Source organism: Pinus tabuliformis, chromosome 5_2, assembly GCF_031772625.1.
Source record: "Pinus tabuliformis cultivar Carrire ecotype Pingquan chromosome 5_2, CPIR1, whole genome shotgun sequence".
Lineage (NCBI taxonomy): Eukaryota > Viridiplantae > Streptophyta > Pinopsida > Pinales > Pinaceae > Pinus > Pinus tabuliformis.
Genome location: NC_142306.1, coordinates 1,139,558,259 through 1,139,584,854, shown reverse-complemented (window position 1 = coordinate 1,139,584,854; position 26,596 = coordinate 1,139,558,259). Strand labels below are relative to the sequence as shown.

The following is a 26,596-nucleotide window of genomic DNA, read 5'->3' as shown; positions in this document are numbered from 1 at the left end:
CAACATTGATGTTCAAACATTTATATCCTCTGCTCCAGTGGATCTCCGAAAAGTTATCAATAACCATTCCAAGGTATTTGGAGAGATGCTTAGAGGTCTTCCACCTACTCGAGATCACGACCATGTTATTCATTTGCCACCTAGAAGTGTACCACCTAACATCAGGCCTTATAGCTATCCATATGGATAGAAGAGTGAGATTGAGAGTTTAATTCAAAAAATGTTAAGAGGCTAGTTTCATTCAACCCAACCAAAGTGCTTTCTCTTCACCAATGATAATGGTTCATGATGTATATGACCAAATAAATTAATACCAATGTATTATGGCCCCTATAAGGTGTTGCTTTGGATTAAAGTATGGCTTGCAAATTGGAGTTGCCTCCATCTTCACATGTACATCCAGTCTTCCATGTTTCTTGTTTGAAGAAGGTAACAAGTGACAAGATCCCAATCCAAACTACTTTACCAAAGATTAATGAAAAAGGGAAATCGTACTAGAACCAGGAAAATCTTTGAAACAAGGATTAAGTAGTTGAGAAATTGAACAATTATTGAGTACCTCATAAAATGGAAGAACTTATTAGCAGAAGGGGTGATATGAGAAGATGAATTATTCATCCAAAAGTACCTGCAGTTATTTAAGTATTGAGAACAACACTTATTTCAAGGGGAGGGGCATGTTAAGCCTTAAACAAGCCACATGTTAACCATAAAACCACTTATTAAAGCCCTCGATACTGAGTTACTACATTTCTATTGTTATATTGTTATGTAGGCCAAGACCTTTAATTGTACGCTTTCACTATAATTATACTCTTTATCTCCTATATATACACCAAGGAGACTATTATTGGTATCATTGTATATTGTTTGTTATTGTCTTCATTATAAAACAAGGTTCCACCCTCGAAGTAGATTGTATTCATTGACTTCTTATCACTTTTAAGGCGCATGGTTCATAACATGATGTGCAACAACCTCAACCTAGATAATGTGTTAGCAAACAATGTCCTTGCATTAGATGATGCAACAAGAAGGGAGAAAACCTAAACCCTCTCTATCTACCCTTGTGCTCCTCTAACAAACTCAATCCCTAAGCATTGAAGCCATGCAAAACTGTGGGCCTAATAATGTTGTCCAAAAGCTCTATCTTTGGACAAAATCTCCTGAAAGTGTTATTGAAAACATCGTCACTCTAAAAGGTCTAGGGAACCATAGCCCTTGTTGATCTGAGGCTAAAGAATCAATCTTACACTAGAATGGGGCCCTAAAAACTAAACATCTAAGTGTAAGTAATGGTGACCTCAATCTCCTCATCGTGAAAGTCGAAATGGAAATTGAACAAAATATTCTTTGAGCCATTGAAGATCCAAACCTTTGTTTTACCAAGCCTGGCCATCAACTATCGAAGATCACAAAACCTAGATAAGACGTTTAATTGTCTCTACAGACCCTCAGGGGTGGATGCCAGGAGGAACACATTGTCAACAAAGAGTGGGATGGAGAACATTGTTAAATTTCCACGAAACTCTGCAACTGCTATGATGAACAATCTAAAACTAATGTCTTTTCACCAAGACACAAAATTTTCTCAACAATAGATAAGAAGTGGAATAATCACAGAGATAAATTTGCATCACACAAATATTGACACGCTTGTTTTCTTATGAAACCCAACAGGGAAAACCTGCTTGCTTGATGTGGTTATTTTGTTGATTGTTCTGGAGCAATTGAATCTATTACAAATCAACCTTGCGCACTTGTGGCCTACTAAATCTTAGCACACAAGCTCCTCAAATAAACGCACAATCAATCTCCTAAATACTAGCGCACTTGTGTTCCTATTCTTTTCCTGCGCTCCACACAATCAAGGTTCTCTCTCACAAACTCATGAGTTGTCTTGTCACACAAACCTTGTGCACAAAGCCTGTCCCTTCCTTATGCCTTTGTCCTCTCTTTATAGATTTGATTCATGCTAAATTAAGTACAGATTTAGAAGTTGAGTTGTGATTGACAAGTTAACTGAGTCGAATTGGTTCTCTCTCCAATCATCACTAGAGTTATAACTCGTCCTTCCTTCAATCAAGACTGAAGACCCAACTCATTCTAATTGGACTTAAAATGCAAACCAATACTATAGTCAAATTGATAAAGCCTTCCACTAAACTGAAGCTCCAACTCTACGCATGAACTCTAGATAATATTCCTAAAAAATGGAAATAACTCACCAAAACAGAAGTCTATCTCCTAAGGACAATGTGAAAATTCTATCACTGCAACAACTGATTTACTTTTCCTACTTATTCTTCAATAAGTTATTTATGAAATTCCTTCAATAAACATTAAAATAAATTTTGCTGTAAATATCACACCGTAATACAAAAACAAACACATGCACAAGAATCAACACATTGACACAGATATTTTGGACAACAGTCCCCGAAAAAACCCAATGTCGGAAAACTAGTGCAGCAAGGGAGGATTTGATTATTCAGCAATTCTTCAATACAACAGGGTGCCAAACTGGCTTAGCCACAGAGAGCAAAATCCTCCAACTCCCAGTCCCAGCGTCAGCTTCGCTGACCTCTGCGTGGTTCCCAGACACTCTGCATCAGCCCCTGCTTGACTCCGTCAGCCCTGGGCCTCTCTACGCCACCCACGCAGGCCCAGCTAGTGATTGCGCAGTCTCCTGTTGCCTCTGCGTCTGACTCTCCTGCCTCAACGCTGGTCTGCAGTGGCTGATCCCGTCTCTCTGTTACATACTTGCTACCTCCTGACTGCTCACCAAACCACTAGTTCAAATTTCTCAGCTAACCCCACTCCAGAAATTAAACTTACTGGTCTCCCTCAGTGTATTCTCCAAGTGACCCTCAAGCCTCCTCTTATACTTTTCTCGTTGACAAATCAACGGCCGAGATTAAGTCCCTAATCAACAGCTAAGATTAGATCTGGCTTGATCCATGACTTTTGGACCATTCTAACACAATTTTATATTAATTCACATTAATATTTTATTTTCTCTAAGTTTAGACTTAGGGACTCCAGTAAAAATATTAATTATTTTAATATCTCCCAAACTGTTTAGAATCTGCCCAAACCTTCTCTGGGTATTGGAGATCTCATGTGCCTTAGCCTCTCCACCAATTTTTGTGGCTAGAGCACATCCGATGCTACCCCAAATCAACACTCCCTCTTAGCAAGGACTGTGCTCTAGTAATACTCCTCACTGAGTATCACCCTGATCATCCGGCATCGGTCCCTGTGTTGATGCTAAGCCTCCCTGCCCAACATCCTATGCATTGTTGCATCTTGTACTGTTGCCCATGGCTCTGCTACTGCCACTATTCTAGTAATACTCCTCACTGAGTATCACCTTGACATCTGGCATCGGTCCCTGTGTTGATGCTAAGCCTCCCTGCCCAACATCCTATGCATTGTTGCATCTTGTACTGTTGCCCATGGCTCTGCTACTGCCACTATTGCATCTGTATGACAACTCCCTCTGCATCCATGTTGCTGCTGGTCCTTTCTCCCAACACTGCATCCGCACTACAACTCCCTCTGCATCCATGTTGTTATCACTCCCATTTCTGCTACTGAAACGGGTTCTTTACCATCCCCATCTTTTCCCTGAAGTAGTCAAACTTTGTCCTTCCAAGGGCCTTGGTGAGGATGTCCGCCACCTATTCTCCTGTGGGAGTGTAGCTCAACTGTACAGCTCCTCGTTGGACATAGTCCCTGACAAAGTGACACCGGATATCAATATGCTTCGACCTATCATGAAACACTGGATTCTCAGAGAGCTTGATGCAACTCTGATTATCGCACATGATCCTGGTCGCCTCCATATTCCTTCTAAATAGGTTCACAAGCAGTTTTCTAAGCCATATGGCCTCACACGAGGTTTTCCTCACCGCCATATATTCTGCCTCAAATAAGCTCAAAGCCATGGACTTCTGTTCCTACAGCACCAGGAGGTCATTCATTCCTGATCTAATGTTGAAACAGTACCCAGAGGTACTTTTCCGATCCACTGAACTTCTTGCCCAATCTGCATCAGTAAATCCACTCAAACTGATATCCTTACCTTTGGTGTACAAGAGTCCATAATCAACTATTCCCTGTAAATACCTGAGAACGTGTTTGGCTGCTGCCCAGTGTGCCCTCTTCGGTTCCACCATGAACTGACTGAGGGTGTTGACAGCGTAGCAAATATCTGGCCTTGTATTGACCAGATACATCAAGGACCCTATGGGCTGCCTATATAGGGTGGGATCAACATCCTTGTCTTCTAATGCATCAATCTTCTTCCAGTTGGTGATCATTGGAGTAGCCACGGGTCTACAGTCCTCCATCCCAAATATTTTCAGGATTTCTGTAGCATACCTTCCTTGCCCAAGGAAGATTTCTCCCTTCTGCTGCCAAACTTCCAACCCCAGGAAGTAATGCATTCATCCCAAATCCTTCTTATCGAATTCTATGGCTAGATTCTTCTTGCAGTCCTGAATGAGCCTAGATGATCCTGTCAGAAAGAGATCATCCACATACAATACTAAGATTAGCGGCTCGTTCTCTACAACCAGATAGTAGAGATTCGGATCCGCGTCACTCTTGACAAATCCCATCTTCTACAAGTAGCCATCTATTCGACCATACCATGCTCTAGGTGCCTGTTTTAGCCCACACAAGGCTTTCTTCAATCTGCATACATGAGTCTCAAAGCCCTCTGGTTTTTCAATGTATACCGCTTCTTCTATTACCCCGTTCAGAAATGTCGTTTTGACATCCATCTGATGAATCTCCCATCCCATCTGAGCTGCAAGAGATATCACGGTCCTAATAGATGTATACCTAGCTACCGGGGCGAAGGTCTCCTCGTAGTCAATTCCTTCCTTTTGAGCATACCCCTTAGCCACAAACCTGGCCTTTTATTTCTCAACACTGTCGTCTACAGCGTATTTGATCTTGTAGATCCATCTCGAACCTACCACTGATCTATCTTGAGGCCTTGAAACTACCTCCCAGACATCGTTCGCCATTATGGAGTTGTACTCCTCTAGCATCGTGTCTAGCCAAACCTGATGTTGAGTTGCCTCCTTGAAACTGGCAGGCTCCCCATCCTGAGCTACTAATGCCTGATATCTATCTGGTTGTTTTCGCTCCCTCTTATTGTTTCTTGGCGCACCGATGAAGTCCTCTGCATCTCGCAAAATCTGACGAAGTTCCCTGCTAGTTCTTCCTCTGCTAGCAAGTGCTTCTGTTAATTCCTCCTCCTCATTCTGAGAATCTTCCTAACCCGAGGAAGAATTCTTTACTTTCGTTGGTTGAAGAGGCTTAACCAGCGACTCCTCTTTTCATTGCTCCTCGGGAGGCATCTCACGAGATTTTTTGAAAGCCCTATCATTCATGAGCTTTACATCTCGTCGAACTACTACCTTCCTGCTCCCTGGAAGATAGATTCTGTATGCCTTAGCGTTCTCACTATATCCCACCAGATATCCCTTTTCCGCAATTTGATCCAACTTCTTCCTCTTTTCTTCAGGTATGCGGCAATATGCTAAACTCCCAAATATCCTAAAATCACTGACTTCAGGTGTTTTCCCTGTGAAAACTTTCTCTGGAGTAATCTTGCCCAACACCCGATGAGGAGTCCTGTTCTGAACATAGGCTATTGTGTTGCATGCTTCCGCCCACAGGAATTTTGGCATATCCTTATCATACATCATGGCCCTAGCTGCTTCTACAATAGTCATGTTCTTTCTTTCTGCTACTCCATTCTGCTCTAGATTGTAGGGAGTTGTCCACTCTCTTCTGATGCCCTCCTTAGCACAAAAATCAGTGAAGTCCTTATCGACATACTCTCCACCATTATCTGAACGCAAAACTTTTATTTTCTTCCTAGTCAGATTCTCCACCAAAGCCTTGAACTCTTTGAATCAACAAAAAACCTCGTCCTTGGTTTTCAAAAAATAAATCCAAGTTTTCCTTTAGTGGTCATCAATGCAGGTAAGGAAATACTTGGCACCACTGAGAGCTTTGACGGACATAGGTCCGTTGATATCTGAGTGCATCAATCCTAGTACACTCCTGGCCCTGTGTTTGCTCCTAGGAAATGCTGCCTTGGTATACTTTCCTAGAGCACATCCTTTGCATACATCATCTCATTCTGTACTCAAATCCGAAACTCCAGTTACAGTGCTCCTGAGAATTCTCAAAGCTCCATGGTGCAAATGACTCATTCTTTTGTGCCATAGTTCCTTCAAGTCCTTTTCTCCATGACTGTCTATTAGTGCCATTGGTGATTCTAATTGTAATCTATACAACCTATTACTTTTGATCCCAATCTGTAATTTCTTTTTCTAGCTCGGGTGTTTGACATATATGTTCTCCTTGATGAAGTAGACGTCATAGCCCTTGCCTTGAAGTTGCGACACGGAAAGTAAGTTCATCCCCAATCCTGGTACATGCAACACATTTGTAGCACGGAACCGTTCTCCCGATTCTGTTTGAAAAACTATGGTACCCTTCCCTACTGGAGTACACTTTGCCTTGTTCCCCATGGTGATCTGAAAGTTCATCTTCTCTTCTCGATATTCTGAGAAACATTCCCTGATTCTCGTCATATGCCACGAGGCTCCACTATCTATATACCACACTTCTGATGATGCAGAACTAGTCATACAAGCCACTTCTTCTTCCAGCCTGGAAGCCAACATAGAGAAATCGAAGTCTCTTTCTCTTGTGCAATCTTCTGAAAATCTGTGTGAGTCCCCTGACATGGATGCCTCTGCATCATGTCTCGACCCATAACTGATTTTCCCTTCCTGTCTTTGATTACTCGCTCCAATACCATGTGAAAATTCTATCATTGCAACAACTGATTTACTTTTCCTACTTATTCTTCAATAAGTTATTTATGAAATTCCTTCAATAAACATTAAAAAAAAAAAATTGTTGCAAATATCACACCGTAATACAGAAACAAACACATTCACAAGAATCAACACATTGACACGGATATTTTGGACAACAATCCCTGGAAAAACCCAATGTGGGAAAACCGGTGCAGCAAAGGAGGATTTTATTATTCAGCAATTATTCAGTACAACAGGTTGCCAAACTGGCTTACCCACAGAGAGAAAAATTCTCCAACACTTCTCCTAGTCCCAGCGTCAGCTTGGCTGACCTCTACGTGGCTCCCAAACACTCTGCGTCAGCCCCTGCTTGACTGCTTCAACCCTGGGCCTCTCTGTGTCACCCACGCAGGCCCAACTAGTGACTGCGCAATCTCATGCTGCCTCTGCGTCTGCCTGAAATGCCCTGCGTCCGCTTCTTCTGCCTCAACGGTGGTCTCCAGTAGCTGATGCCATCTCTCTGTTCCGTACTCAAATTTCTCAGCTAACCCCGCTCCAGAAATTGAACTGACTGGTCTCCCTCAGTGTATTCTCCAAGTGACCCTCAAGCCTTCTCTTATACTTTTCTCGTTGACAAATCAACGGCCAAGATTAGATTTGGCTTGATCCATGACTTTTGGACCATTCTAACACAGTTTTATATTAATTCACATTAATATTTTATTTTCCCTAAGTTTAAACTTAAGGACTCCATTAAAAATATTAATTATTTTAATATCTCCCAAATTGTTTAAAATCTGCCCAAACCCTTTTTGGGTATTGGAGATCTCATGTGCCTTAGCCTCTCCACCAATTTTCGTGGCTCGAGCACATTTGATGCTACCCCAAATCAACAGACAACTCAAGGTCTTCAATGGCTAAGGCATAAGAAGAAGACCTTGCTCGCTACATTTTCATCACTCCCTCTTAGCGAAGAAGGTACTTCTGGAAGAACCTCGTCCACCTAGATTTGTCTCCTTCCCTACAATGTTCTTCGTTGTTGCAACTACTCCCTCTAAACTAGAAGACTTCCCTGCTTTCTTTTTGCAGACTCTGATTTATAGACTTGTTCTTTCCAACCATACTACTAGGATCCTCATCTTGAGCATCCATCAATGTTAGCTCATACCAACTGATCCTAATAGATCTAGAAGAGGCCTCCTGCAGAATCTCTGTCACTGACATCGATTCTTTACTAAGTCCTTCTAGCACGGTTGTGGATTTATCTCCCTTTGAGACACCCCATGAATTAGTATAGTCTCCCTCTCTCCCTCTGAGGGTTGACCTCCGCCAATCTTATTGGTTGCTTGTACTATCTTCCGTCCCTATTGTTAGCTGCTACCAGCTCTGCCAACAACTGTTGGCCCATGTCTGTCGCAACATATCCCTTGCCCAGTAACTCTTGTTGGCCACTACATCTCGCAGTTTCACCAATCATGCCTAACATGGCACCTTGCCCGTGGCCATAGTTTTAAAAATCGGTCGGCATGAACCAAAAACCGGTCAAACCGGTCGTTTCATTAGGCAACCGAGTTGAACCAGGCAAAAAACATGGTTTAAGTGCTGACTTCGCCAAAAAATGACAAAAACCGGTCAAATCGGTCAGTTTATGATGAAACCGGCCGATTTATGGTCAAACCAATTGGTTCATTGCCAAGGTCGCGGTGAACGGTGACAAGCCCACACGAACTCTTTTTGGAAGCTTCCTGGGTGTTTTGGAGGGAAAGTAAGGGTTGTTTCCCTCCAAAAACACCCTCTCCAAGCCTTTAAAAAGAGTTCACCCCCTCATTTGCCTCACACATCTCATTGGGAGTTTTTGTGAGTTTCATTCGAAGCTTGGAGAGTGTTGAATTTTTGCTGGAGTAGTGGAACAACAGAGAGTTTCAGCTAAGTAGTGGCCACCATGCCTCTAAAATCCAAGGATACTGCATGGACTCATTGTCACATGATTGATGGCAAAATGATTTGCAAATATTGCCAAAAATCTATTGAAAGAGGGGGTTTTAACATGTTCAAGCAACACTTGGCTGGGATGAGAGGCCATGTAAAGCCATATGGAGCACCAAATGAAGTAATAGGGCATATTAGGGTGGAATACCTTCAAAAGTTTGAGACTCAAGTCACTAAACCAGCAAAGAAGTTTGTGACTCAAGCAGTTGCAATGTTTGGGAGTCAAGACTCAAACAACTAAGTTTGATCATGATGAAAAGTTTCAAGTGATAATGTTGATTACTAATATCATATATGTAGATTTGTAGTAGGCCAGTGGCACCATAAGTTGTAGGCTTTGTTTTTGGAATCTAAAGGCCATTTAGAGCCTCATTGATTATATATTTTGTTGTTGATATGTATTGCACTTGGTGCCATTTTGATATTTTCACCTTCACATAGTATATATATGAACAAACTTTGCATATTTTGTGTCTACTAGTTTGGAATCAAGGTTTTAAATCTTAAAAACATTTTTTCATTAAAAATTAATTATTTCATGTGTTTTTTTAAATCGATTCATTTAAGATCTAACGAGTCCTGGTTTGACCGGTTCCAGTTTGAAACCCGGTTTATTAGGTGGACCAGTTCGGTCACCAGTTTCGCTTTTTAAAACTATGCCCCTAGCACAATTCCCTGTAGCCATCCCCAGCTGCTCTTACTGTTGGCTTGACTGTTTGTCGGCCTATTAGCTAGCCAAACTTAACCTGCACTGTCTGTCATATTTCCCGCACACAACACCTTGTTGGTGACTTGACTTTTTACTATGTTCTTTGACAACTCTATCCCCACTCTCTGCCAACTCGAGATCCTCATCCAATCGGCTTGATCTGCCTCCCACGCCCTTGTCTCGGCCCAATGGTTCTCTGCGTCAATGCAACAACTTTGCACCTGCACTCCCTACCACAATCGAATCCTGAGGTGAGCAGCGCAGTCTGATCACTCAACCAAGCCTGCGCCTCCAACTGTCAAACTCTCCACAACCCGCACCTGTGCGTCAATCAACCTGCTGCAACTTTCCTTTCACTCAAATTTGTTCACCTTCACGACCATTGCATGGTCACCTCCGTGCAAACCTAGACATCTTTCTCTCCGACCACTATCAAACCCGATATTCTGTTGCAGCTTGCTTTGGTGACGGATTCCCGTCTCCCATGGTGATCTCTGCCCAATGCCAAAAATAAACTGGCCCAATCTGCTCTGCAACCTTGTTCCTGTTCGGCCCTGTCACTGGTTGTCGGTTACTCAACCCTATCGGTCGATTCTTTGCAGCCTCGACCTTGAGTCCTCCAAAGTTTTGTCGGCCCTGCAGCTTCCAAAACTCCACCACCTTGCTTGATCTGCTCAGCTGCCAGTCTGATGTGTCATCAACCCTATTATTTGCTGTCAAGTGCCACCTACAATTCCTCGGTCAATCTGTCACACGCGAGCCCATGCTACCAATCAAATTCGACCCACGACCCTGCTGTCAGTCACTGACTAGGCTAGTCTGACTGGTCAGCCACCCACAGCCCCCACCAAACCTTTTTTTTGTTATTCCTTTTTCTTTTCTTTTTTTCCTTTAAAAAAATGGCCCTTTTCTTTTCCTTTTTTTACGTCCTTTTTTTCTTATCACGAAAAACAAAACAAAAAAAATCTGTAAAAAATTCTTATCACCCAAAAAAAAAAACCGTTCAAAACTGTAGCACTAGTGTTATGCTCTTAACCTGCAAAGTAATACCCAAACATAGAATATGCGAAGAAAAGATACCCAGAACACAGAATATGCGAGAAAATATACCCAAAACACAGAATAGCAATGATTTTATTATTCAGAGAGAAATGTTCACAGGCCTCTTCGAGGGGGCAACCTCCAATAGAGCAGAGCTCGATTACAAAACAAGACACGATACTCCTCGCAGGGAGTCTCTATCCTTTATATATGACTCATACATGCAATACCACGGGCTAATACCGTGGGTTTTATTAATACCATCTATCTAATACTACCGCCCATTTGCAACTAACTATGGTCCCGTCATTAATTGCGGGTTAACCACTTACAAATATTAATATGGGCTTTATTGACTCTTGACTATGACGTGATCCCATGACATAAATAAGGGGGTTAGGGTGGGACCCTAACATGCCCTCCCCCTTAAGACTAGCCTTGTCCTCAAGGCTGAAGCTGCGGAAACTGCTGAAGAATAGTGGCTGGTTCCCAAGTTGCATCTTCCGGAGAGGTGTCTTTCCATTTGACGAGGACCTCATTAATCATGCGGTCGCGCAGGTGCTTGTCTCGTGTGTCTAGAACCTGTTCGGGTTGAAGCCAGATTGACCCTTCTTCATCTAATTCAGGTAGACTGGTTTGAACTCGGCAATTGTTCCCAATCACTTTCTTGAGGCACGATACATGGAAAACTGGATGGATTTTTGCCGTAGGGGGCAAAGCCAACTTGTAAGCCACTTCTCCAATGCGCTGAAGTACTTGGTATGGTCCATAGAATTTTGGAGCGAGCTTTTGACAACCCTTATCTTTGAGTGATGTTTGCTTATATGGTTGCAGCCTCAAAAAGACCTGATCCCCTTCTTGAAATTGGCGCTCTGAGCGATGTTGGTCGGCCTGTTGCTTCATGCGGTTCTGAGCTTGATGAAGATTCTCGCGAAGATGGGCGAGCATGGTTGCGCGGTGTTGTAGGAGTTGATCCACTGCTTGTACTTTGGAGCATCCCTTGAGATAAGACGTAGGGGAAGGCGGACGTTGACCATAGACTGCTTCATAGGGAGTCATTTTGGTGGTGGCATGATAGTTGGTGTTATACCACCATTCAGCCAGAGGTAACCACTGTGCCCAAAGGTGTTGCTTTTCTGAAGTGAAACACCTAAGGTAGGTTTCTAGACATTTGTTGACGGCTTCGGTTTGACCATCTGTTTGCGGATGATATGAAGTACTGAGTTTGAGTTGAGTGCCTTGTATTCTGAAGAGTTCCTGCCAAAAATTGCTGGTGAAGATCGGGTCGCGGTCGGACACTATAGAAGTGGGCATGCCATGTAATTTGAAGATCTGATCCATGAAAGTTTGAGCAACCAAGGTAGGTGTAAACGGGTGGGGTAGGGCGCAGAAATGAGCATACTTCGACAGTCGATCCACAACCACCATGACGACTGACTTGTTCCCTGACTTTGGAAGACCTGTAATGAAATCCATAGAAACCTCCGTCCAAATTGAGGCCGGAATGGGCAATGGTTGTAAGGTGCCTGGTGTGCTGACGGTTTCCCCTTTGTGGCGTTGACAAACATCACATTCGGCTACAAAAGTAAGGACATCCTTTTTCATGCCTATCCAAAAGAATGATCTTCTGGTGCGAGCATACGTCTTCTGAAAGCCCGAATGTCCTGCAATGGGAGATGAGTGCAATTCTGCCAAAAGGCGACTTTTGAGGGTAGATGTTGGTGATATTACGACTCTGTCCTTGTAGCGAAGAATATCATTCTGCCACGAGTAGCCCTTGCGGGAATTAGGATCTTCCTGCAATTGAGAAATGAGTTGGGAGAGCCCTGTGTGTGAAAACCATTCCCTGCGAGCCTCTTCAATCCAGTCTGGAATGGGGAGGGAAATTGCGAGCAGAGTACTTTCCTCCTCAAATTGGCGCGACAATGCATCTGCTACACTGTTGTCTTTCCCTTTCTTGTAAATGATCTCATAATCATATCCCAGCATTTTGGCTAACCATTTATTTTGTTGTGGGGAGGATAGGCGTTGCTCCAAAAAATATTTAAGACTGTGATGATCTGTGCGGATTTGGAAACGTCGCCCCAATAAGTAAGGTCGCCAGGTCTCGACTGCATGTAAGATGGCCATCATTTCCTTCTCGTAGGTAGATTGGCCCAGATTCCTCCCACTGAGTTGTTGGCTGGTGAAGGCCAATGGTCGCCCTTCCTGCATTAAGACCGCTCCAATACCTGTACCCGAAGCATCACATTCAATAACAAAGGATTTGGTGAAGTCAGGTAGTGCTAAGACGGGAGTGGAACACATGGCGTTTTTTAGAGCGGTAAATGCCTGTTGTGCTTCCTCGTTCCAGAAGAAGGAATTTTTCTTTAGGAGTTGAGTGAGGGGCTTTGCTATGCGGCCATAATTGCGGACAAATTTACGATAATGGCCTGTTAGACCCAAAAATCCTCTCAAGCTCTTCAAGGTCTTAGGTTGAGGCCATTCTTGCATTGCCTGGATCTTTTTGGGGTCCACCTTGACACCTTCACGCCCCACAATGTGGCCCAAATACTCAACTTCTTCCATGCCAAACGAACACTTAGACATCTTGACAAATAATTTATGCTGGCGGAGCAGTTGCAAGAGTAGATCTACATGCTGAAGATGTGCCGCCCAAGTGCCACTATAGATGAGGATGTCATCGAAGAAGACAAGGACAAATTTTCTGAGATATGGTTTGAGGAGGTGATTCATAAGGCTCTGAAAAGTAGAGGGGGCATTACAGAGACCAAATGGCATGACCAGGAACTCATAATGGCCTTCATGAGTTCTGAAAGCCGTCTTGGGAATGTCGACTTCCTTCATGCGAATTTGGTGGTAGCCTGAGCGAAGATCCAACTTAGTGAAGAATTGAGCCCCATTGAGTTCGTCCAGCAAATCGTCAACCACCGGGATGGGAAATTTATCTTTGACTGTCAACTTATTGAGGGCCCTAAAGTCGGGACACATCCGCCACTCCCCATCTTTCTTGAGGACCATGACCACTGGGGATGAATAAGGACTAATGCTGGGACGAATGACACCTGCTTCCAACAATTCCTTGATGATTTTTTCTATTTCATTCTTTTGGGTGAACGGATATCTGTATGGCCGCACATTTGGGGGTTGGGCCCCTGGAACCAATGTGATGCTATGATCATGTTCCCCTCGCGAGGGTGGAAGCTCATGAGGCTTATCAAAGACCGTCTGATGTTTATTTAAAATCTGTTGCATCTCAGGATGAATTGGCAGAGACATGGTTTCGACTACCTGGATGGCATTAAATTGAGCTACCACTCCATGATGGCCCTTTTTTAACAATTTTTCCATCCTATGCGAGCTGATGATAGAGGGGGCTCCCGCCTGTAGTCCACGGAGGGTATGTGTGGAGTTGTTCTGCTTAAAACTCATATATAACTCCTGGAAATCCATTGTGATTGGCCCCAGAGTGCGGAGCCATTCCGCGCCTAAGACAATGTCGCAACCCCCCATGTGTATTGCAAACATGTGGGTTTTCAACTGATAATCCCCCATTTGAAGTTTGACATTTTCACAGCGGCCTTCACATTTCATTGTGCCCCCATCTGCAATTTGGACTTGGAAGTTAGAAACTGCCCGGACAAAACAATGCGCTGCTTCAGCGATCTTTTGATGGATGAAATTATGGGTACTTCCACTATCAATCAAGACTACTACTGGGCGATGTTTAAGAAAACCCCTGATTTTGAGAGTTTGAGGGGAAGAAATTCCTGCCAATGCATTTAGCGAAATAATTGGGTCGTCAGATACAATCTCCTTTTGGTTATCTTCTTCGATCGCCTCCGGTTCCTCAAGTGGTGGATCTTCCTCGGTGGAGCTGTAGTCAGTGGCATCTATTTGAAAAAACTTGGGCTCCTTGCATTTATGACCCGGGGAATATTTTTCATCACAGTAGTAACATAGTCCTTGCTTCCTTCTTTCGGCCATTTCCGCAGGTGACACCTTTTGAATCTTAAGTGTCTGAGTCGTGTTGGGAGCCTGTGGGGGACGACCTTTAGCGGGGAAGTTGAGGCGGTTGGATTGGGCTGTTAATGCACGTTCCACCTTACGAGCTACCTGGCAAGCCTCTGTCCACGTGGGAGGGTGGTGGAGTAGAACCTGAGCTTTGATGGCTTCTTTCAGACCGCTGATAAAGCATTCCATGTAGAACTCATCTGTGAGACCCTTAGTGCGGAAGGCTAAGGCTTCAAAAGCGGTAATATATTCATCCACTGTACCCGTCTGTCGGAGCTTAGTGAGACGCCCCAAAAAAGAGTCTTCCTGTTCAAAGCGATTTCGAAGAGCTTTGGCAAATTGGCCCCAATTCTGAAATTGTCCATTACAACGCTGATGCCATTCCTTCCATTGCCATCGTTCATTGTCCAAGTACATGGTGCCCACCATAAGCTTAGTCCCCTCATCTATGATATGATTCAATTGGAAATACTGCTCCATTTGTGCTAGCCATGCGAACGTGTGAGAACCGTCAAATTTATGCATATCCAACTTGGGAGGTCTCTGATTGGGTGGTGGATGGGTGTGCCAGACGTGAGGAGAGTGGCTAGACTCACCCTCATGGTATTCATGGCCCTTATACGCCTCCTCGTTGGCTGGCTCCTTGCCCTTCGAGAGTGCATCTCCTATCTGGAGACTTATTCCTTTAAGCTCAAGTTGGATCTTGTCCACCGCAGTGTGGAGGGAGTTCACATGGTCTTCAAGTTTGTCTATCCTTTCATTGGCCATCGCTTGAGCGCGAGTTTCTACCATACACCAACCTGATGAAAAATTGGGACCGCCTAAAAATTTTTACTAAGAAATTGAATGGTACCACCTTGCTCAGCTCGTCGTCCTGATTCTGATGGGCTAGGTCACCAATAAGCGCCCTGGAAGATCTCAGACTCCAGGTACAGGAACCCTTCACAACTATTCCGATCTGGTGGATCTGAGAGATCTGAATGGAGGAACAACCGCTGCTGCTGATCTGATGGTGCGGCCGGACTGATGTCTGTTGCTGCACTTCTTTGCACCCGCTGATCTGGAATAGATGATGTGTGATCCCCGATAGAAAGGGAACTATGGTCTTGAGGAGTGTCAGGTGCTACAGATCGCAATATACATAAGGGTCTGACAGTAGTACTCGGCCCAATGTTTCAGGGCTCTAACTAAGGAGGATCGACCGTACCCTTAGCCGTACAACCCGACTACCCTATCGTACGAGCGAGTAATCTCTCCGAGTGCTGTTCTCGATGTACTGTAGCCACAAGACGGCTGAAGGTTTATCTATGGCGAGGTTTCAAGGGAGCTAGGGGGCTTCCTATATACCCAAAGGGTACTTGGAAGACAGTCCGTGCGCGGTTCTGTCTAATGCGCTACTACTCGAAGGGGTACCCACAGGGGTTACAAGGGAGTCCAACAGACGTGACCACCTCTTGTATTTCCTGCGTGCATGCCTCCCCAAATCCGCAGGTTTATGCGCTTAACGACAGATCCCGTGGTTTAAAGACGCCGGAACACGTCTCTAGCCAAAAAAAAAAATTTGCTAAAAATTGGAGATCCCACCGAGCCCTGGAAAGTGCTCTGATACCACTTGTTATGCTCTTAACCTGCAAAGTAATACCCAAACATAGAATATGCGAAGAAAAGATACCCAGAACACAGAATATGCGAGAAAATATACCCAGAACACAGAATAGCAATGATTTTATTATTCAGAGAGAAATGTTCACAGGCCTCTTCGAGGGGGCAACCTCCAATAGAGCAGAGCTCGATTACAAAACAAGACACGATACTCCTCGCAGGAAGTCCCTATCCTTTATATATGACTCATACATGCAATACCACGGGCTAATACCGTGGGTTTTATTAATACCATCTATCTAATACTACCGCCCATTTGCAACTAACTGTGGTCCCGTCATTAATTGCGGGTTAACCACTTACAAATATTAATATGGGCTTCATTGACTCTTGACTATGACGTGATCCCATGACATAAATAAGGGGGTTAGGGTGGGACCCTAACAACTAGCCTTACTGGCTAATTTGAGCTCTTTACTCACTAATCAAATTTGGTGCTAGTCTTTTTGTTGATCTCTGCTCTGATACCACGTTAAATTTCCACGAAACTCTACAACTGCTATGATGAACAATCTAAAACTAATTTCTTTTCACCCAGACACGGAATTTCTCAACAATAGATAAGCAGCAAAATAATCACATAGATAAAAACACATCACACAAATATTGACACACTTGTTTTCTCAAGAAACCGAATAGGGAAAACCTGCTTGCCTGATGTGGTTAATTTATTGATTGTTCTAGAGCAATTGAATCTATTACAAAGCAACCCTGCACACTTGTGGCCTACTAAATCTTAGCACACAAGCTCCTCAAATCTACACAATCAATCTTCTAAACACTAGCGCACTTGTGCTCCTATTCTTTAGGACACAATTCCTGTGCTCCACAATCAAGGTCTCTCTCACAAACTCATGGCTTGTCTTGTCACACAAACCTTTATGCACAAAACTTGTCCTTTCCTTGTGCCTTTGTCCTCTCTTTATAGATTTCATCCATGCTAAATTAAGCAAGTACAAATTTAGAAGTTGAGTTGTGATTTACAAGTTAACTGAAACGAATTGGTTCTCACTCCAATCATCACTGAGTTATAACTCGTCCTTCAATCAAGACTGAAGACCCAACCCGTTCTAACTGGACTGGATCTACCAACCAATCTTGTAGTCAAATTGATGAAGCCTTCCACTTAACTGAAGCTCCAACTCTATGCATGAACTGTAGATGATTATTCCCATAAACTGGAAATAACTCAACACAACTAAAGTCTATCTCCTGAGGACAACTTGAGGTCTTCACTGGCTAAGGCACAAGTCAGAAAACCTTGCTCACTACATTTTCAACAATCAAGACATGGTGAAGGAGGCAAGCATCCTCAGGTTGTATATGCTCTTACAAAATGAAATCCAACACATCCATATATACCCTAAACAATGTCGATCAGAGAGGACACCCCTACATCACCCTAATTATACTCTAAATAAAATCTGATAACCCATGCATTGTGCATAGACAACCTAGAATTGACTCATTGTGACACATAATAACAAGGAGAGTTTCTAAATTGCCAATATCTTTGTGTCTCTAGAACAGGGACTCCCTTAAGACTAAGTCAAATGTTTTTCAAAAGTCAACAAAGCAACCAAAGACTTTCAAAGAGCTATGTCTCACTTCCTTTACGACAACTCTAAAGGTGAGGATATGGTCAATGGTCTAGTGTTGCGGTGAAAATATTACCTAGCCCTTGGCCTAGAGAAGTCCCTCATAAATCAATGTTGGGATCAAGTGCAAGGAAACAACATATAACTTGGACAATGTGTGACACACCATGATAATTCAATCATTATTTGAATCAACATTTGACCCTAATTTGTGAATCAAGTGGATAATAAGGTGGGACCATAAATGTGGGAACCTTGAATAAAACACATTGTTAAATATATCAATACTATATTAGACAAGTGCATGAATGCTATGTTTGAGAAACTCATCTGAAAACCCTCCTTGTTTGTTGCTCTATTGGTGTTCATGTCCCATATCACATGCCAAAAATCCGAGTCCTAGAACATGTTACAAGAAGATGGGAGGGAAGTGACAAGGACAAGAGACCGCCTCACAATGTCATAGAGGGTGGTTGTATGGGTGAACATGGATTGAAGGTCAAGGTCAAGAAGTAGATCATAGTGATGAGGGAAGAGGGTGTGCAAAAAGGTTTTGGGAGAGTGGCCAAAGCTTGCAAGCATTTTCTGTCTCCTCAGAGAGAAAGAGATGTTTCTTGCACCAAAGAAGATAATGGTAGGATTTCTCAAGTTTGGGGTAAAATGCAAAGTCATGTAAGAGGGTGCAGCGAATTTGTTTATGTTGTGATTTGTTTTCTTCCTCATTGATTCATTGGACTAGATCTAGATTTCAAAAAGTGACAAGGTGATCTAGTAATGTGGGGGTAGCAGTTAATTGTGGCTTCACAGAGAGTTGAAGCAACTATGGCATAATTGTAGGAGGGCATAATTGGGAGAGTGGGGAGAGTATCTAGTGAAGATGGGTAAAATAGGCATCTGCATGCCCATCATTGAATAAAATAGTGATCTAGAGGTGGGGGAGGGGATTAGCACAAAGTGAAAAGGATAAAAGAGAGTGGCAACGAGGCAAATCCATAGGAATGAGAAGGAGTGGCGAAGTTATTTATGGTATGATTGCATTATGCATCGTACCATCAATTCACTGGGCTAGATTTGGATTCCAAAGAGCAAGAAGATCTAGTAATTTGGTGGTAGTAGCTAAGTGCAACGTCCCAAATACCCAAAGAAAGTAGGGTGTTTTGGATGAGGCCGACTAAAGTGATTAGAAATAGGAGGGCGGGGGAAGTCTCTAGTGGTGATGGGTAAAATAAGAATCTATGTCCCCATCATTAAACAAAATGGTGATTTTGGGGGGACGGTCAGCACAAACTGAAAAGGAAAGAAGAGCATCGTCCGTCAAGGGAATCTAGAGACATGAGAGGAGGTGGCTATACAGCTTATGAGACTCATCCAAATGTAAAAGGTGCCTACCAGAAATTAAAAGGGGACTAAACCCATCATCCGACATTCTGTGAAAGTCCATTGAAACCTGATGCACAATAGCTTTCTCTAGCTACACCTTACCTTCTAAGCACTATGAGTATGATCCCCACCTATGCTGAGAACACAATGCTTATAAATCCCCCTTCACTAATGTCTGAGTAGCATAGACGTTTTAACAATTTACTAAATTCTTCAATCTCTTTTTATGTGTATGCAAACATGTTTATTTTAGTTCCTCACTTAGGGCCAAGCCAACATTGGAATATTTTTTTAATTTTTTAAATGCCATGTGTCAGCTCAACATTGAGCACAAACATTACAAATCTCCCTCAAACTAGGTTGTAGAATGTGCCACTTAGCACAATTATGATTTTTGCATTACTTTCTAATATTTCAATAATATTGTTATTAACTTATTTTCCAACCAACATTCAGCCTTTAAATGAATACCTATTCACTTCAAGCTCCAACATGAGAACTCGAAGAGGATTTTAGAGATAAAACCAATAATTTACTCATATGTACCTGAAAATGTAAGCAATATCTTTTTACAAGTTCCCCTAAGTACAAATATCTTAGTAACTTGAAAGATATCTAACCAACTATTCATAGGCAAGATTACAATTTGAAGCATGCATACGAGAAAGCATGCGTGGCAAGCCAAGTTCAAAACTTTTGGTCAAACTCGGCAAGTTTAAGTCAAACTAAGCAAGTTTGACCAAACTTGCTAAAACTAACCAAAACTCAACAACTCTCCAATAACTCACAAGGTCTGTGGGCATAATTCATTCAGTCATTGTAGAAGAAATTCACACTTTTTTATATGGAGTTTAGTAAATTATGTTTTCTTTTTGTTGATAGAGGAATTTCTGCTGGAAAGACAGTTAGATTGGGTTCAAATACCTAAAATCAATGTTCTTTGGAGATTTTTGATAATTTGGTCTCAAAAATTGTTGGAAAGCAAAGAGCCAAAGTTTCAAACCATAGTTTCACTAGTGCCTCATTTCTTTGGGGAGATAAAGCACATTGGAAAACATATATAACATCAGGTGATCTAGGGCACGCAATATTGCAGGTTTTTGAAGGATGTTCAGTTATTTTTTCGTTGGTTTTTTAACTAAAACTCCACAAACAAACAATCTCGCTATTTAATATTTATCATATTCCTCACAAACCAACTAAAAACCCAGATTCCATAGCCCTAACAAATTGCAAAATGATGATGTAATTTCCAATATGCCGAGTTTTGCACCAAGCTTGGCTAAGTCAATGAGTTGGCTATCCAATTTAAGTTTGCCAAGTGACTGTCGCTCCAAATAGTGTGACTTTGGGTCTCACAACTTTGAAAACTATGAAATTTTCAATTTGGTAAAAGCAAGATATAACCATCTTTTACAATTTATATTCCAAACCACACAAGCTACGTCATGTTACCAATGAAGATTAGCGCGTCTAATCCTGCTTTTCTCATGAACGTCTCAATTGGTAACACACCTTCAGCGAAACCAGAATACTGCGACTTGATATTCTATGCCCAACTCCCATTCTCTGCAACAGTGTCTTTGGTTGCCAGAAACCTGACCAGAAGACCCCTTCCGGTTCCCATCGTGTTCCCGCCCTATCTTGACACTACATTAGTTCATTATTTATTATTAAGCAATTTTATATACATAATATAGTTCCATGGAAAAGCACGATTTATATTTCTTATCTCTCAAAACCCTCGAGCCCAATTTCTCATTTCATTCCCATTTCCTATTTAGTTTCCAGTCTCCCACTCCGCTTCCCGATAATAAAGGCAGTAACTAACACTGCATTGAGATTTACCTCGGGGCTTATAAATGCGGGTGAATTAGGTCTTATGATTCTCCCAAGCCCTTCTTTGGAGCGAATTTTCTTGATCTTTTTGGGCTAGTGATTGGGGGAAGTCCAGGTCATCAAAAATGTTGAGTAAAATTGTAAGCAGTGTCAATCAAAAAATCTTCGGGGCTTATAAACGTGGGTGAATTTGCTTGATCTTTTTGGGTTGGTGATTTGGAGAAGTCCAAGTCATCAAAAATGCTATGGGTAAAATTGTAAGCAGAGGGTGTCATTAGAACAAAAGAGGGGCAGTAAATCAAAAATTCGTTAGCAAATAGTGCGAACTCTTTCACACCACACGACAAATAAAACATGAGTGCCTAAGAAGCGTGGGTTTACATTTGACAATCCAAAATCAAAATCAAAATGCAACCAGAAAAGAAGAAGAATTGTGAGATGCAGGTGCTTTTAGCATTTCTAAAAATTTCAATTCTAGAAATGGGAATTGAAGGGGAGATAAAATTTTCACGTCTGTATTGTTGGGTTTCCAAGAGTCATTCATCATTCAAACATACATGGCAAGAAATGCATAAAACTAACAAATCAAATCACACATTAACACAAGGTGATTTTACGTGGTAAAACCTTGACAGCGTGTCAAGGAAACCTCCACGAGGCAAGGGATTGGAAACTTCTATTAATCAAGAATGAATCTCCATGATACAAGCCTCTCGGGCCATCCCAATTAATATGGGCACTTCATTACATAACTCCTTCTCGTTATGAATCTCATTGCAAAACTAACTGGCAATAAAAACAAGATTTTACCCATAATTACATCATTTGTTGTCACATTTCAACAAACTCCACCTTGACAACAATTTTCCTAATCACTTGCCCATGCCCATTCATCATCTCTTCTACAAGCCAAGAAAAGCCAAACACCATCACAGCTTCTCTACTGTAACTGGCTTCGTGAATATGTCTGCACAATTCTCCCGTGTATGGACCTTCTTGAGAGCTACTTTTCCGCCATTGATCACATGTCTCAAAAAATGATACCTTACATCAATGTGCTTGGTCTTGCTGTGATAAGTTGGATTTGTAGCCAAATGAATAGCACTCTGACTGTCACAGAATACATTCACTTTCTCCTGCGTTCTTCCAATCTCATCAAGTAGACCTTTTAACTAGATTGGTTCTTTATTGGCATCTAAAGCAACTATATACTCTGCTTCGGTAGTGGACAAAGCAACTATTTCTTGAAGCTTTGACATCTAGCTAATTGCTCCACCAGCGAGAGTAAAGACATAACTTGAAGGAGATCTCCTTTTGTCCAAATCACCTACATAATCAGCGTCCACATATCCGTAGGCTGATCCTTCACTACCGTTAAAGAAGATGCAATGGTCACTTGTGCCTCTTAAATATTGAAGCACGCATTTCACTGCTCACCAATGTTCTTCACCTGGATTTTCCATGAACTTGCTGACAACTCCAACTGCATGTGAAATGTTAGGTCTTATCTATATCATCGCATACATTAAGTTGCCTACAACATTTGCATATGGTACACGAGACATATACTTATTTTCTTCATCAGTTCTAGGACTCAAAACCGAAAAAAGTTTAAAATGAGAAGCTAATGGAACATTAACAGGTTTCACATTGTTCATACCGAACTTTTCAAGTACTCTTTCCACATACTTCTGTTGTGATAACCAAAGCTTTCCATTTTTTATGTCTTTGTGTATCTCCATGCCCAAGATATGTTTTGCCGCTCCAAGATCCTTCATATCAAACGTCCTAGAGAGTTGAGCCTTTAACCTGTTGATCTCTTCCATGCTTTTGCTTGCAATAAGCATATCGCCAACATACAAAACCAAGATAATGAATATGCCACTGAAACTCTTGAAGTATAAAAAATGATCATACTCACTTCTAATAATTTTTTGGCTCACCATGAAGGAGTTAAACTTCTTGAACCATTGCCTGGGAGACTGCCTTAGGCCATACAATGATTTCCTGAGCTTGCAAACTAATCTTTTGTTGCGACCTTGTACAAAACCTTTTGGTTGTTCCATATATACCTCTTCATCCAAATCACCATGTAGAAAATTTGTTTTAACATCTAAATATTCTAACTCAAGGTCAAGTAATGCAGTTAGTGCCAACACAGTACAAATAGAAACAAGTTTTACGACTGGTGAAAAAATCTCATGAAAGTCAATACCTTCAACTTGAGAATACCCTTTTGCAACCAGCCTCCCCTTATACCTCTCGATACTGCATCAACATTTCGCTTCAACTTGAAGATCTATTTTCATCCAACAACACTTCTCCCTTCAGGAAGTTCTACAAGATCCCAGGTTTTGTTTTTGGCTAAGGAATCCATTTATTTGTCCTAGCCTTTTTCCACTTTTTGCTATCTGCATCATCCACTGCTTCTTGATAACAAGAAGATTCCCCATCTTCAGTAATCAATGCAAAAGATGAAGCAGAATCTTCATACCTTTTGGGTGTTTTTCTTTCCCTTGTAGACCTTCTTAGAGTGACTGGTTGCTAAACTGGTTCTGGAACTTCAACAATTTCCTTTGCATCCTCTTCACCTTTTCCTTCAGAATTCTCTCCTTTCTTTCGACTTTCTGAGAAAGATCTAATCTCCAACTTAATTTGTTGATTTAGTGATACATGTTCTTGTTCAACTTTTCCAACATCTGATTTTAAAAGAGAAGATTCATCAAATGTTACATCTCTACTAATGACTATCTTCTGTGAAGAAGGATCCCACAACCTGTATCCTTTCACCACATAGTCATACCCAACAAAGACATAACATTTCAATTTTGGATCTAATTTTGAGCGCTGATTTTTAGGAATAAGAGCATAGGCATCACAACCAAAAATCCTTAAATGTGAATAATCACAAGATTGACCCGACCAAACTTCTTCATGAATTTTACAATTAATTGCAACTGAAGGTGATCTGTTAACTAAATAATAAGCAGGAGATACTGCTTATGCCCACAACTCCTTTTGCAGGTTAGCATTGTTGATCATGTTTCTGGCTCTTTCCATAAGAGTGATTCATACATTCAACAACGCCATTTTGCTTAGGAGTATAAACAGCAGTTTTATGTCTAACAATTCCTTCATCTTTACAGTATTGTTCAAATTCTAGAGAAGTAAATTCACCACCATTGTCAGTTCTCAAACATTTAATTGATTTGCATGTTTCTTTTCCACCATTGCTTTAAATTGTTTAAGAACATTAAATACATCAGCTTTCCTTTTTAACATATAGACCCAAACTTTCCGAGAGAAATCATCAATAAACGTTAAGAAATATAAAGCACCTCCATAAGATACAATAGGAGATGGTCCCCACAGATTAGAATGAATATAGTCCAAAATTTCTTTACTATTATGACTTCCAGTTTTAAATCTCTGTTTACATTGTTTTCCATACACACAATGTTTACAGAAATCCAACTTCAAGGATTTCAAATCAAGAAGCAATTTGCGGTTCATCAATACCTGAAGACCTTTCTCGCTCATGTGACCCAATTGTTGATGCCATAGGCGAGTACCTTCTTCTTCTTTCTCTGACACAGTCGTTTTCTCTAACACAGTCGTTGCCTCACTGACCTGAGTACTTCCTTTGAGACTGTAAAGATTTCCGACATTTTCTGCCTTCATAACAACCAGGGCGCCTTTTGAGACTTTTAGCACTCCATTCGGAACTGTAAACTTGTAACCATCTGAGTCCAACACTCCCAAATAAATCATTTTTTCTTAAATTCAGGTACATGTCTAACATTAGTTAATGTTCTAATTGTATTATCATACATTTTAATCCTAATATTTCTCATCCCAACAGTCTGACAAGATACATTATTTCCCATAAACATAGAACTACCATTAACTGCTTCATATGTAGTAAACCAATTTTTGTGCGAACTCATGTGATGAGAAGCACCAGAGTCTAACAGCCAATTTTCAAAATTCTGAGAGACATTACATACAGGTAAAGTTTCATCTACCATACTTAATTCTTCAGCAGATAAAACTTCATCAATCATACCTGAATAAACTTGATTTGCTTCTTTGGGTTTTCAAACTCCTTTCGTTTCCAACAGTCTTTCTTGAGGTGTCCAATTTTGTTGCAGTACCAGCATTTGGCCTTACACTTTTTACCCTTTGATTTAGATCTGGAAGACCCCCTTGCTTTCTCCCCTATTTCCATTGATCGGCCTCTAGCTATCATGGCTTTTGATGCAGAGGTTTCAATACTAGACTTCTTCCTTACTTTTTCAGCGAACAGAGCTCCAACAACTGAATCAAATTCCAAGGACTCAGTTGTGCTCAAACTGATAGAGGTTACGAAGTGGTCCCATGACTCGGGCAGAGAGAACACAACAAGGTGATAGTTTTGTCTTCTTCCTGAAATTTTACTTCTATATCTGACAATTGGCAAATAAGTGTATTAAAAATATTTAAATGTTCTGCAATTTTTGTACCCTCATTCATCCGAAGACTCTACAATTGCCTTTTTAGATAAATTTTGTTGGTTAACGATTTGGTCATATACAATGTTCCCAGTTTTCCCCACAAACCTACTGCTGAAGTTTCTCCAACAATATTGAAGAGAACTTTATCCGCCAAGCATAACCTAATGGTACTGAGAGCTCAGACATCCAAATCCTCCCAGTCCAAATCTGTCATGCTAGCAGGTTTCTTCTTCACCCCATCTAATGCTTCATGCAACCCTTGTTGCACAAGCAAATCCCTAACTTTCGGTTTCCATAAAGCAAAGTTGTTCTTGTCAGTGAATTTCTCCACCTCAAACTTTGCATTCATCATTTTTGCCATTTCTTCCTATAGGGTTAATAAAATTCTGTTTCTAGATTTTCTTTCTAGACTTTATCAGATCACTTTCTGCTTTCAATTAGGGTTTCTCTGAATATAATTTCCTTTGATTTCTTTAAAAAAAAATCTGATTATGTTCCCCTTTATTAAATTTCCAGAATTTCCGGAAAAAACTTCAAACCCTATTCCATTTTTTCTGTACCCTTTTTAGTTCAGAATTTCAGAAGAAAAAAGAATTTCCTTCTACCTCCTTTTTTTTAATAAACCCTACTCATCCTCAGTTCAGAATTTCAGAATAAGTTTATTTTTTTAATTCCAGAAACTTCAAAACACTTCAAAGAAATCCTCCAAAAAAATTTTGTTACGGCTCAAGGAATCATCAACCAGCCAAAAAATAATTCTGCTCTCAAAAAAAAATTAGAAATACCCGGCTTTCATTTCAATTCTCCAGACAGGCGGCTTATGATAAGTCGCCGGCAGATGTGCAGGATGTGCCGTTTCTTTCTCAGACAGGTGGCTTATGATAAGTCGCCGGCAGATGTGCAGAATGTGCCGTTTCTTTCTCAGACAGCAGCTCGGCCTCCAGAAATTGGCAAAAACTGCGGCTCTCAAACCGGCTCTCCGCCTCTGTGGCTCTCAAACTTCGGTGGCTGCCTCTG

General features: G+C 41.5%; 1 protein-coding gene across 3 annotated transcripts in view; it reads right to left on the bottom strand.

Annotated features, from left to right (window-relative positions):
* The window catches only part of LOC149163205 (pre-mRNA-splicing factor ATP-dependent RNA helicase DEAH7-like), a 46,283-nt gene that overhangs the window by 18,953 nt on the left and 734 nt on the right, over positions 1-26,596 (bottom strand). The window lies entirely within an intron of this gene.